Raw genomic sequence first — 13178 nt, forward strand, 5'->3', positions numbered from 1 at the left:
TATCAGAGTTTTTTAGTTTAAGGGCAAAGCAGGTTTAACTAGCAGTTAAACCTGGTCACATAGGAAAACCGCTGTTCATAGATGGTTATGGTTATTTAGCCTATACAGTTAATAGATTCATATACTGTTCCTAGACTTGTGTTTTTTTTAATGCAAATTTATTTTCAATTACGCAACACGTTATCTCTTTAATAATCATCAATTGTCCAATCTTCAATAAATAAATATAATTTATCGTCTTCCGGTTGACCTCGTTTTCTTCATAATAACAGGCTATTCAACTAGCAAACACTCAATATAACTCAAGGAAGAAATGTAAGAAAATGAAAACGGATTTGTCTGTCTTCGTCAAAATAGCCTATTAGAAAGATTATGCAAAATGTGCATAGGCTTATTGCCTATTGTTTATTGGGTGACAGAACAAAAATAGTTAATATGAACCTTAAAATTAAAAAAAAATTACAAAATATGTTTGTAACAATATGTACATAAGTTACTTGTCAGGTATTGGTCATAAAAACAAGCATTAGATGAATAGTTGCCGTTTAAACTGTTATGTTTCATCTGTCCCAACCCTGTGTTTTAATCGCCCCGCTCAGGCGGGACGATTGAAACAAAGCACAACTACCATTCCAAGTAAATTTTTACTTAAATCATTCTATATTTGTACCGAATAACACATGATACTAAGAGAACACATATGTGAGTTGTTGATCACAAAAAAAAAAATCTATCTGTAACCTATCTTAGAAAACCACGTTGATCTAAAAAGTGTTTTAACTGTCCCGGCTCTCCCCTAGATCTAGTCATTTTTGCTTATTAGTATGGTTGAATTGGATCATTGAAGGTCAGTAGCAAAGACATTGGTTATTAAAATGAGATTAAATACATATATGTGTTTTTTTAGATATTTAATTTGCATAAAATTGGATAGCATATGATTTATGTGTGATTTTAATGTGATTCAGGCTATTTTTATAAGAATAAAGGATGTTTACAAAATTAAAGCAGGTGTAGCGATTGGCTTATTCTAAAATGCTACAAACAACATATTTCTGCCTCATATCACCAAAATCCACATTAGATCGCAATCAGAAGTAAGAAAATGTTGCAATTTTTATTTTTTTGCCAGTGGCTGGCGGTTAGTTCGCTGGAGGGCGTTCCCACTACTGGTTGCTAATGTTTGTGAGTGACATTCACGGATGTTACTTTATGTTGTAGACAACAAATACGTTTTCTTGCCGCTACAAACAAACATTTTGGAAGGAAAAGTCTAAGTAGCAAAATAACAAATACTAGTATCTAATAAATAGATTAAACTGAGAAAGAAAGATACAAAGCAATTAGTAATAACTGTAACTAAATACACCTGGACCAGATAATCAAGGTCTTCAGAATTACTAGAAACTTCCAGGCAGGTGTTTTGGAGCTGGCTAGAGCTACAGTGGCCCTCCAGGAGCAGAGTTTGACAGGTGTTTTAAGCAATAAATGTAAAAACAGCTTGCCACACTCACATTTAACAGCTACTGCAGATTGATTGCCATTCTTAGCACTACCTCCGGTGGCTGTAGCATCCCTTATGTTCACGTTTTCACATACTGACGCTTTGTCTGTACTGAATTTACATTCAGTGCTGCTGCTTTAAGTACTCTCATCCAGCTCTAATTAATTAATCAACATGATTGGGACATGCGCCTCTACGGGGAAACATTTCTCCTGCCTTGAGGATCTGCATCGGCATGACGTCAGGAAAAACGTCAAAGTGAAACAGTCCTCTTTTCATCTTGCATCATGAGCTCCCCGTGACGTGGCAGATGCACTGATGCTACATCTAAATTACTGGTCAGGATTCGATCAAATTGTATCTAGGTCTGTGTGAGAGAAATTCAGAAAGGTGGTGCCACAATGTATTGTAGTATACCATAGTAATGTAGTATAGGCTATACCGTGGGAATAAAATATAACCAAATTCACGCACCATGTGCATGGTCTTCTAAAACACTAGCAAATATCCTGAAAGAAACCATGATACATGTCTATGGTATTTGTATGCTGCACTTAATCAACAAGCATGGTCATATCTTATTTTTCATATTTTTAAATGACAGAACAACTGTAGAGTAGAAATGTACTTTATCATAGCCTAGAAATGATTTACTCTTTATAGGCTATAATTCAATTATGTCTTTCATGAGAACAAACATGACACACATACACACACACACACACACACTTTCCTTTCATTCCTCACCCCCACATATATATACACACATATATCTGTAAGAAATTCACCTGTGTGCATGAGTTTTGATTTATTTTGATTTTTTTTTTGCAGATGAAGGTCGAAATGCAGTGCTTGTAACAATTCTTATTAGCTTGGATTACAAGCTAGTCTAAACAGAGGTGATCTGAAACCCATTTGGACAACAAAACTAGAACGTATACGGTTAAATGTCGCCCTCTAGTGAATATGACAGGCTATTAAAATACTGATGTGTTTTTAGTTAGTCAAATAAAATTGACAGGAATTTAACTATATATTAATAAAATTATATTTAAAAACATGGTCTCAAATATCAAATGGAAGGAACAGCAATATTTACTCACCCTTGTTTAAAACCTGTATTACTTTCTTTGGCCTGTGGAACAAAAAAAAAAGTATAATATAATATATAATAATATACATAATAATAATAATAATAATAATAATAATCAGTTGTAAATGAACAAACAATGAATTACCAGTTGTTCCAGAAAATAATATAGTTATTGCTGTCTGGAATACAATTGTGGACTATTAGACAATTGGGTCATTGACCAGTCAAATATTTCTGTATACAGACTAACCGAGCAGAATACTTTACCACTATTTTCACCTCTTTCACTGATGAGTGCATGTTAGAATAACTAATTGTCGCCATCTTGTGATTCAAAGCAGTTGTTATGACTACTGCCTGTAGAAGAAAATAGACCATATTAATTTAATACAAGGCACCTAGATGCTTGAACCTTAGCATTCCTAATTAAAGCGATGAAATTAAATTATCGGAAGAACAACATATTGGCAAGAGAGAACATTTAAAAGAGTATATGACATGTTATACTTTCTACATTATCAAATTAATCCATAAAAAAATGCAGCTTATTCACATATAGTGTAAGTGAAATTCGTAAAAAAAAAGTATTGTCTTGTTGCTAGGCTAATCATTTGCTATACTAATGGACTATTCTTTCTTAGCAATGTGCAAGTATTTATTTAATTAGTAAAAAGGCAAATAATGTAGCCAGCTGGTAATTATCGTAAAATAGCCAGTTTATCTCTTGCCTTTAAATATTCTTATAGCCAGAGGGAAGAACATAGTTTAATTGATTTTGGATTACTACTCATCATTATCACAAAACAGATACAATTGTCATACCAAATGCTTTTACCATTTAAAATCAATTCTACACCCATACAAGCATTTGTTAGCAGCTTAATTTAAACCAGACAGGCCTACAGCTACAGCAAAGACACAGATCCTTTTTTCCCCAGACATATTTTCCACAACCTATCTACACATGCACAATGTCTCAAGATAACTAGAATTTCAATAATGAACCCATTTGAAAGTGACACCAGACAGGGTGGGAGATATACTTATACATATGCGTGACAGATAAGAGAAAAGCACTGCTATCTTGTTCAAAGAGTTTATGACCTCATATCCAAAAAAAAAAAAAAGTTCAAACAGACTTAAAGGGATACTCCACCAGTTTTTCTTATTAAACTATGTTATTCCCTTAACTAAGACAAGTTGATACATACCTCTCTCGTCTCAGTGCGTGCACTATATCGCTCTGTATTGCCGCAAAACTATGTTAGCACTTAGCTTAGCCCATGCATTAAATATGGGCCAAGCAGAGAAGCGACCAAACACTTCCACGTTTTCCCTATGTAAACACAGTTACTCGAGTAGTGTAACTTGACCTGGGCTGGTGACACAAAATAAACCGTTGCGCTTTTCTAAGCGTTTAAAATTGATGACTATATTGTATGGCGGAATACCATAACAAGTGCTTTTGAGCACTTCGACTTGGCGCAATAATATCTTCACTCGTGAAAAGTCCCGGCTCCCGCTTCCTCTCCCCCTCCCTCTGACATTTCCGTCAATACAACCAACGTGACATGCGCCGGTAGTAGTAGTTCGAGCGCAGTTGACGAAGTAACAGGTTTTTGGAAGCTAGTTAGCTTAGTTAGCACAGGCTCTCAATTTCGGTCGGCATCTGTTCGCAACAGTCACACTTGCACCACCAATTGCTGTTTGCCCGTGGTCTTTCGCCAGCTCCGGTCTGTTCTGGATCATATCTTTCTTGCCTCTCACGGTCCATAAGAGCTAATTCCTCCTCCGTGTACTCGGGTTCAAACAGATATGGCTCTGGGTCTTCTACAAAGAAGTCATAATCATCTACAAAGTCCGCCATTGCAAATGATCTACAGTTTGCTAATAGCACAGCACAGGTAGTAAAAGTCATGTTGGTTGTATTGACGGAAATGTCAGAGGGAGGGGGAGAGGAAGCGGGAGCCGGGACTTTTCACGAGTGAAGATATTATTGCGCCAAGTCGAAGTGCTCAAAAGCACTTGTTATGGTATTCCGCCATATAATATAGTCATCAATTTTAAACGCTTAGAAAAGCGCAACGGTTTATTTTGTGTCACCAGCCCAGTCAAGTTACACTACTCGAGTAACTGTGTTTACATAGGGAAAACGTGGAAGTGTTTGGTCGCTTCTCTGCTTGGCCCATATTTAATGCATGGGCTAAGCTAAGTGCTAACATAGTTTTGCGGCAATACAGAGCGATATAGTGCACGCACTGAGACGAGAGAGGTATGTATCAACTCGTCTTAGTTAAGGGAATAACATAGTTTAATAAGAAAAACTGGTGGAGTATCCCTTTAAGAGGGGTAATGATGGCGATGGCAAAACATACTAGCTTAACAACGGCCCAGCAAATGAAAAAGATAATCATTTATAATGAATGACAAAGTTGTTTATCTCCCCTCCCTCGCTCATTACATTTAATATATGTGCTAGATTGATTTTTTTAGTCAATTGAAGGTCTTGCTCCACATCACACCATAGGGGTCTCAGTATGTCTGTGTTCTCCGGAGCTCCGGGTTATTAGAGGAGAGTGAGTCAAGCAACAAGCAACAAGCAACAAACAACAAACAACCTTGGTATAATTTAAAGGAACAGTACACTACAAAATATCGTTACTCACCAGCATGTCATTCCAAAGTTGTTGTTTTCCCCCCCCCCCCTGCTCTTTTCCATATAGCGAACGTGGACGATGGCCAGGGGCTGTGAAGCTCCAAAAAGAAAAAGAAAACATTATTAAATCATCACAAAAAAGTCCATACAATCCAATAACTATATTTGAGGTCTCCAGAAGCCATGCTGTCATTGTTTGAAAAAGAGCAGTGTGAACATTTTGATAAATACCTTCTTTTGTGTTACACATTAGAGCCAAACCATATATGTTTGAAACAATATGAGAGTAAACAATTTAATTTTAGCTGAACTATAGCTGGAGCATTTCCCCTGAGGGTGGTGCCGTTTCGCAGATCTTGCCGAGTGCTCCACTTCTAAGATCTTTCCCTCCCACGCAAATTCTCTTCCCCCCTTTTTTCCCCACTGTCTTCAAACTCGTTATCCCCCTCTCCGTGTCTAATTCCCTTTTTCTCGCAATATCACTTGAATGACAGCTGTAAGCCTCTTAGGATCTTTTCCAATGAATGTTGGGGCTTTTTTCTCAAAGGAGAGAAAAAGGAGATTCACTCAGTGGGGACATTCACCTCATTTCCCATTCTGTCTTTCCTTTCATTTTCTCACTCACTCTCACCCTCCCTCTCTCCTATCACTTTGCAATTTAATTGCCATAACAAATATGAGAGGATTTATCAGAGGCTGTGAAAACCCAGGTCAGTGGATTCTCTATAGAGTCTAGCAGAATCTGGATTGAATTGTAACAGAGTATGCATTACCAAATAAAGGGGGGCCAAGGACCACAACAGGCATGCATTGCCATATATTTATATATTAAAAAACCCTGATGATTATTTTTTGTATATAAATAAGGTTCTTACATATAAATAAGATGTACAACTAAAACAATTTGTAACGATTTGTATAAAGCATAATTAAAGTATATTAAGTCAAATAAAACACGAGAGAATGAAAATGAATAAATTCAACTATAAATCTAAATCAGGAATGTATGCAGCACACTCATCCTGGTATCAAAACATTAATGCATTATGAATCCTAATGCACAGGCACACATATTTATAGGGCCCTATCTTGCACCCAGCGCAAATGACTTTGTACACCGACGCATGTATCGTTCCTATTTGGCACCCGACGCACAGCAGACTTTTCCCTTCACAGACGCACGTCGGTAAATCAGGGAATGAACTTGCGCTTCCCTGGTGCTATTTTGCAGTTTCAGAAAACAATTCCGCCACAGACCAGGAAAAACCTAGTCTAAAGTCAGTGGCACATTCAGATGCTTTTTTAAAGGGATAGTTCACTTTGAAATTAATTTTTGGTATGTTTTAGCTTACCTCAAGGGCATCCAAGATGTAGGTGTCTTTGTTTCCGCAGTAGTTTCAATTTTGATATTTTTAGGTCAAACCGTTCTTGTCTGTCAGTCATATAATGCAGGTTTATGGTCACCACCTCAAAGAGCATGCACTGAGAAGTCCAAATTAAACATGATTTAATGACTCGTAAACACATTGATGGCCTAAGACACGAAACGAGCGGTTTGTGTGAGAAAACGAACAGTATTTATATCATTTTTACCTCTTGTAAACACAGCCACGTCCAAGTGATCTGAGGGCGCGGGCGCTTCGGTCTTTTCCGGCAAGCGCCGGAAGTGATCTCTTGCGCGTGTGCGTCACTCATTGTTTACACAGAACAGAGTTTGTAGGTAAGACGGCTAATTGAAATGGTACTAATGTGCGCTTATCCGGGATGTTTAAACCGTCGTAAAATAAAAAATAAAAAAAATAAAAAATTGTATGAGTGACGTACACGCGCGAGAGATCACTTCCGGCGCTTTCCGGCGCTTGCCGGAAAATACCGAAGCGCCCGCGCCCTCAGATCACTTGGACGTGGCTGTGTTTACTACAAGAGGTAAAACCAATATAAATACTGTTCGTTTTCTCACACAAACTGCTCGTTTCTTAGGCCATCAATGTGTACTTACATTTACGAGTCATTAAATCATGTTTAATTTGGACTTCTCTGTGCATGCTCTTTGAGGTGGTGACCATAGACCTGCATTATACGACTGACAGACAAGAACGGTTTGACCTAAAAATATCAAAATTGAAACTACTGCGGAAACAAAGACACCTACATCTTGGATGCCCTTGAGGTAAGCTAAAACATACCAAAAATTAATTTCAAAGTGAACTATCCCTTTAAGGGCGCATGCTTGGCCATAATGTAGCATGTGCACAACGCTTCTCTCATCTACACAGACGTAGCAGTTCCCATTTTTGCAAACCATACATAATTACAAGGAAAAATATTACCACACGAGGGAAATCATTGTGGTGTCCATGAAGATGTGAAAAAATAGGCATAAATACACATTTACCCAAATAATTATACGCCTGTTTAACCGAAGCTAATTTGGGTGGGTTTCTCCCATCTCCATACAATGTCACTTCTCTGTCTTTTACGTCCCTGACAAGAACGTCGGTCTCCTCGGCTGTGAACCGCTCCTGGCGTGCGCCTGGCAAATCTGCCATTATAATAGCAATGCGCCATGGAACAAGCACGTCTGCTCTTAAAGGGAATGTGAGATGACGCTCTGATTGGTTTATTGCATGTTACGACCAAACCACACTATGAGTTATGTAACTACTTCAGACCAACCCATTTTAGATTTGCGAGATCCACCCACAAAGTTACTTGGATTTCGCGTTTGATACTTGCGTTTCAGATCGTTAAAATAGGGCCCATAGACACACATTCAATGAAAATTTTCCATAACCAAGACAGTAACCAGATTAGAGAAATCTTGTTAAAGGATTTAAATCTAAGCTGAGAAACCCTGTAGAGCTTACACTTTCTCTTCTCTTTCTTCTTTCACTGGTCTTGTTAACTGTATGGAAACTCTGATTCCGTATCAGTTTAAGATATTCATGTCCCTCTAGACATGAAAATTCTGTCAATGCCAGAAACTATGTAATGGCAAAAACACAATGCAATGCCACAAAAACTCTCCAACAGCAGTTGAGTTGCTCTTGGTCTGCTACATTTTGGGGTTGAAAATGGTAACTGTCAATTTTATGCTAACACTGTTTATAGTGTATCACTGTATTATTATACTGTAAAAAAAAATTAACAAATTGAAACTCCTCTTCGTTTAAAATTTATGACAGCTCGGTTATTTACAACTACTGTTACATCAACAGACTGAACATTCTGTTACAGAAGAAATAAAATAAAGGGGTATTTACATAACTAGTCTTATTCACAATAATAGAAGCCAGAATTTGGGTATAGTCCGGTTATGCCAATTGGTTTAATGGGTTTACATGACATACTGTACATAAGCAGAATATGACCACAGTCTGATAATAAATGGTATATTCTTGAGCATGTAAATGCAATCAGTGAGAATCCCTCTAGCAACTCTGGAGGGGAACTGATGGCTTTGCAGCTGAGGGCACTAACTGTATGTCTTAGTATGTGATATATATTTAACAGTACACTCAAAAAAATGATATGTTGGCTTTACTTAACTTTTTTATGTAAACAGGTTCCACCGGTTCCACATAACTATGTTTCGTTAAACAAACATAATATGTTCATGTAACTTCAACATCATGGAATTTGGTCATTTTAAGCGACCCAATTAAACTCTGAGCTAATGAGTTAATTAAGTGAATAATTGAGTGATGATTGAGCATTATTGAAGACACCTGATGTTAACAAGCAGAATCTCTGAAGGAGAAAACCGGAATGTTTAAGTCACCATTATGGAGATAAGTATTTGTTTTAGTTGGGCTCTTGACCATTAATTTGTTAACTTTAGATTTTGTTTGGTTGCTGTACATGAGTTATAACAGCCAGATGAACAATGAACTAAGGAGATCTGATGGTGTTGGTTGTGATTTAACATAATCATTATTTCACAATCATTTGACCTCAATCACTGAACTTATATTCAACCCAATTTCTGAGTTAAGTTTACCTTACTGACATTGTTGAGCATACTATTTTTAGGCTTTTCAATGAAATTCAAATGATCAAATCAAGAAATAAAAAATAAACTTCTTAAAAAATATTTTGAGTAGGCACACACAGACATCAAGAATCAGCATATGAATCTCAGCAATGGTGACAAACAGATCATAAGCTCATTATTTATTCATGCAGCAATGCATGATGGGAGCCATGAATGAGTTTTGATTGGTGGCACCCAGAATGCACTGCAACATGCTTTATAATTGTCACCATTGTTGAGATTCACAGGCTGATTCTTGATGTCTGTGTGTGCCTACTCAAAATATTTTTTTTAGGAAGTTTCTTTTTTATTTATTGATTTGATCCTTTGAATTTCATTGAAAAGTCTAAAAATAGTGTGCTCTACAATGACAATGCTGCTATTATTTGAAAGGTTAACTTAACTCAGAAATTCGGTTTAATATAAGTTCAGTGACTCAGGTCAAATGATTGTGAAATAATGATTATGTTAAAACACAACCAACACCATCAGATGACCTTTGTTTATTGTTCATCTGGCTGTTATAACTCATGTACAGCAACCAAACAAAATCTAATGTTAATAAGTTAATGGCCAAGAGCCCAACTAAAACAAATACTTATCTCCATAATGGTGACTTAAACATTCCGGTTTTCTCCTTCAGAGATTCTGATTGTTAACATCAGGTGTCTTCAATAATGCTCAATCATCACTCAGTTATTCACTTAATTAACTCATTAGCTCAGAGTTTAATTGGGTCGCTTAAAATGACCAAATTCCATGATGTTGAAGTTACATGAACATATTATGTTTATTTAACGAAACATAGTTATGTGGAACCGGTGGAACCTGTTTACATAAAAAAGTTAAGTAAAGCCAACATATCATTTTTTTGAGTGTAGGCACAAATCGGTTCAAGCTTTAAAATGATTAACTGCAGAGCTAAACGATCCAAATGCAGACCACGCTGGAAATATTAAAGGAAAATTATGATACTGTGGCCTTTCCTTGAGTCAATCATTTTGTCACTGACAAGCACACCTGCAACAGCTGTAACTTAATTTATGAGGCTCTGCTGGGAACCCTAGTCAAGATTTTTGAAAACAGAATTAGTTTGTTGTGAATTAAGGGAGTACATGTGACCTTAATCTGAGTTTGTACAGACAGCAGGGTCTTTCTAATAGGCTGGCAGGAGACAGAATGTCTTTTTTTAACAAGGTTTTAATTAGGAGCCTCAGGCTCTTGTAAGGAAGGAGTGAGTGTGGAATGAACTGCAGTTTCACAACATTTTCATTCGGCAATTAATTATCACATTCAGTTTGATTAGAGAAAACACCTTTCAGCAAATCTCCTTTACATACAGGTGCAACTTTGTTATGACAGTTGGTAACACGCACACGCACACACTTCCAGATTTTCTCAAATTCCAGTAAGACTCTTTCCCTAGTTTCTTGATTAGTTTCCCCAAGGCTTGTCATTCTCTCCCTCCTTAGTGGCAGTAGCATAAAGTGAGGGAATACAAACGCTGATGGAACTCGCAGGAGAAATCACAGGCTTTCTAATTACTGCACATCAGTGCCATTTCCTTAGTGCACCAGATGCCCGTCACACCTGCCAAATCAACCAATTCGGAACCCATCAGAGAATCTGTCGGCCCCAAGAGTCCTGATGATTAGAGTCACTGATGAATCATTAAAAAAAAGAATAATCTAAATCAAATGAACAAGTTGAGTCATCCATCTCATTGATTTATGCAGGTGCCGCTCAGCTGTGATGCTGTAACAAGAGTCACCAGAGGGCAGCAGCAGCATGCTGCATTTCACAGCGCTCTGTACATCTATACCTCTCGTTTACTTTCTCTTATTCTGTCCCTCTCTCTCACTCTGTCCTAATCCATTGGAAGCTCTGTTTGCTGGAGATAGTCACGCTTTGAGTAAAACTATCAGGAGTGAGGCTGAGAGAAGGGAGAGTAAGGAAGTAGAGAGCGAGTGAGAAAGATTGGGGATGGAGTTGCTCTCCTTAAGGACATGGTTGAGACTGTGTGTCTGCGCTCTGGTCCTGCTGGCTCTGGAAGCTTTGATCTAGTCTGGACTGGCTTTTCCATCCCATCCTCTCTCTCTTTTCTAATACGTGTGGATATGGGATGTTATTTCACACAATCAGCACAAACCAGGCCCTGCTCACTCCACCTCGGGGCCAGATGCATACCATTCGGCACCTCCTGTATTTCATTCTTCCATCTCCCCTAACGCTCCCTCTCTTGCTTCTCTTATTGACCATGCTAACATGCACATCATTTTTGTGATTATCCATATTTTGGTAAAGCCTCAATTCCAAAAAAAGAGATTTACATGTTCCACAGCCATTGAAACATCCTTGTATACATACATATTCAGAATATCCAAAATAAACTTTTCTACTGCTATTTTCTTGTGGAAATACTGGAGAAGCATACTCTTGCCATTTATTAAATAACTTTTAGTAGTTATATGCATTAGTCAACTAATTGTCCTTGACAACAGCACATGACACAAAGAGTGAAATGCAATGTATGCTATAAGGGGCTTTCACTCATCTCTTGTTTTCAATATCCTCATTATGTACACATATTGAACCTGTAGGGGTACATCTTGTCACTGGGGCAGTATCCTCAAAGAAACATCTTTGTACCGTATTTATCTCTAAAAGGTTCATAGGTTATAACAATCAGAATTAGAAAGAGCTTTATTGCCAAGCATGTTTGCACACAAAAGGAATTCGTTTTGGTGATATATTTTGTATATATATATATAAACACAAAAGACAAATTTGTATGTACGTGTGTGCTATATACAAATAGAATGGAATAGAAGAAGAGGTAGGGTATTGTCAAATAAATATAAGTGATATTTGACATAGTTATCATTACACAAAGGGGAGAACATTTAACTGTTCATGAGGTAGATTGCCTGCAGGGGGAAGAAACTTTTCTTGTGCTTGGCTGTTCTGGTGCTTAGTGCTCTGTAGGGTTAGCCAGACGGCAAAGTTCAAAGAGAAAGTGGCTTGGATGTGAGATGTGCAGAGTGATTTTCTGAGTCCTCTTTCTCACTCTGGATGTATATAGTTCTTGGAGGGTGGGCAGGGGAGCAATAATAATCCTCTCAGCAGTCCGAACCGTTCTCTGTATCTTCCGATGTCTGATTTAGTAGCTGAGCCAAACCAGGCAGGTATTGAAGTGCATAGAACAGACTCAATGACAGCTGAGTAGAACTGCATCAGCAGTGCCTGTGACAAGTTGAACTTCCTCAGCTGGCGAGGGAAGTACAACCCCTGCTGGACTTTTTCACAATGGAGTCTTTCACAATTGTCCAACTTCAGGTCCTGAGAGATGATATAGAGCCCAGGAACCTGAATGACTCCACTGCTGCCACAGTGCTGCTGTTGATGGTGAGTTGGGAGAGTGCTGGGGGGGGGGGGGGGGGGTTCTCCTAAAGTCCACAAGCATCTCTACAGTTTTGCAACGGGTCTGTAGTCACTAGGTCTTGTGATTTAATTTTTCTTTGGGGGGATGGGGTTGATGGCGTTTCAAGCAGGAAGGGACTTCACACAGCTCCAATGATTTGTTAAAGATCTGTGATCAAATGAAAGCCAGCTGGACAGGCTGGTGAAACACCGTCTGGACCTGGTGCTTTCCTTGTCTTCTGACACATTCTCTTCACAGACCCGAAGTGCCGGAGGGGGAAAGTGGGTTTGCTGGAGGGGTTGATGGTTGTGTAGAGAGATCATCAGAGTGGGTGTAAGGTGTAAGACTGAGATCTTCAAATCCGAGGCCAGTTGTTGATTCCCTGCAGAGTTGGGGGATGGTGTCTTGTAGTTTGTAATGTCTTTCAGGCCTTTCCACACTGAATCAGGGTTGTTGGCTAAAAAACAGTTT

This window comes from Rhinichthys klamathensis, unplaced genomic scaffold, assembly GCF_029890125.1.
Source record: "Rhinichthys klamathensis goyatoka isolate OS25496 unplaced genomic scaffold, OSU_Roscu_1.1 h1tg000050l_1, whole genome shotgun sequence".
NCBI classification, from domain to species: domain Eukaryota; kingdom Metazoa; phylum Chordata; class Actinopteri; order Cypriniformes; family Leuciscidae; genus Rhinichthys; species Rhinichthys klamathensis.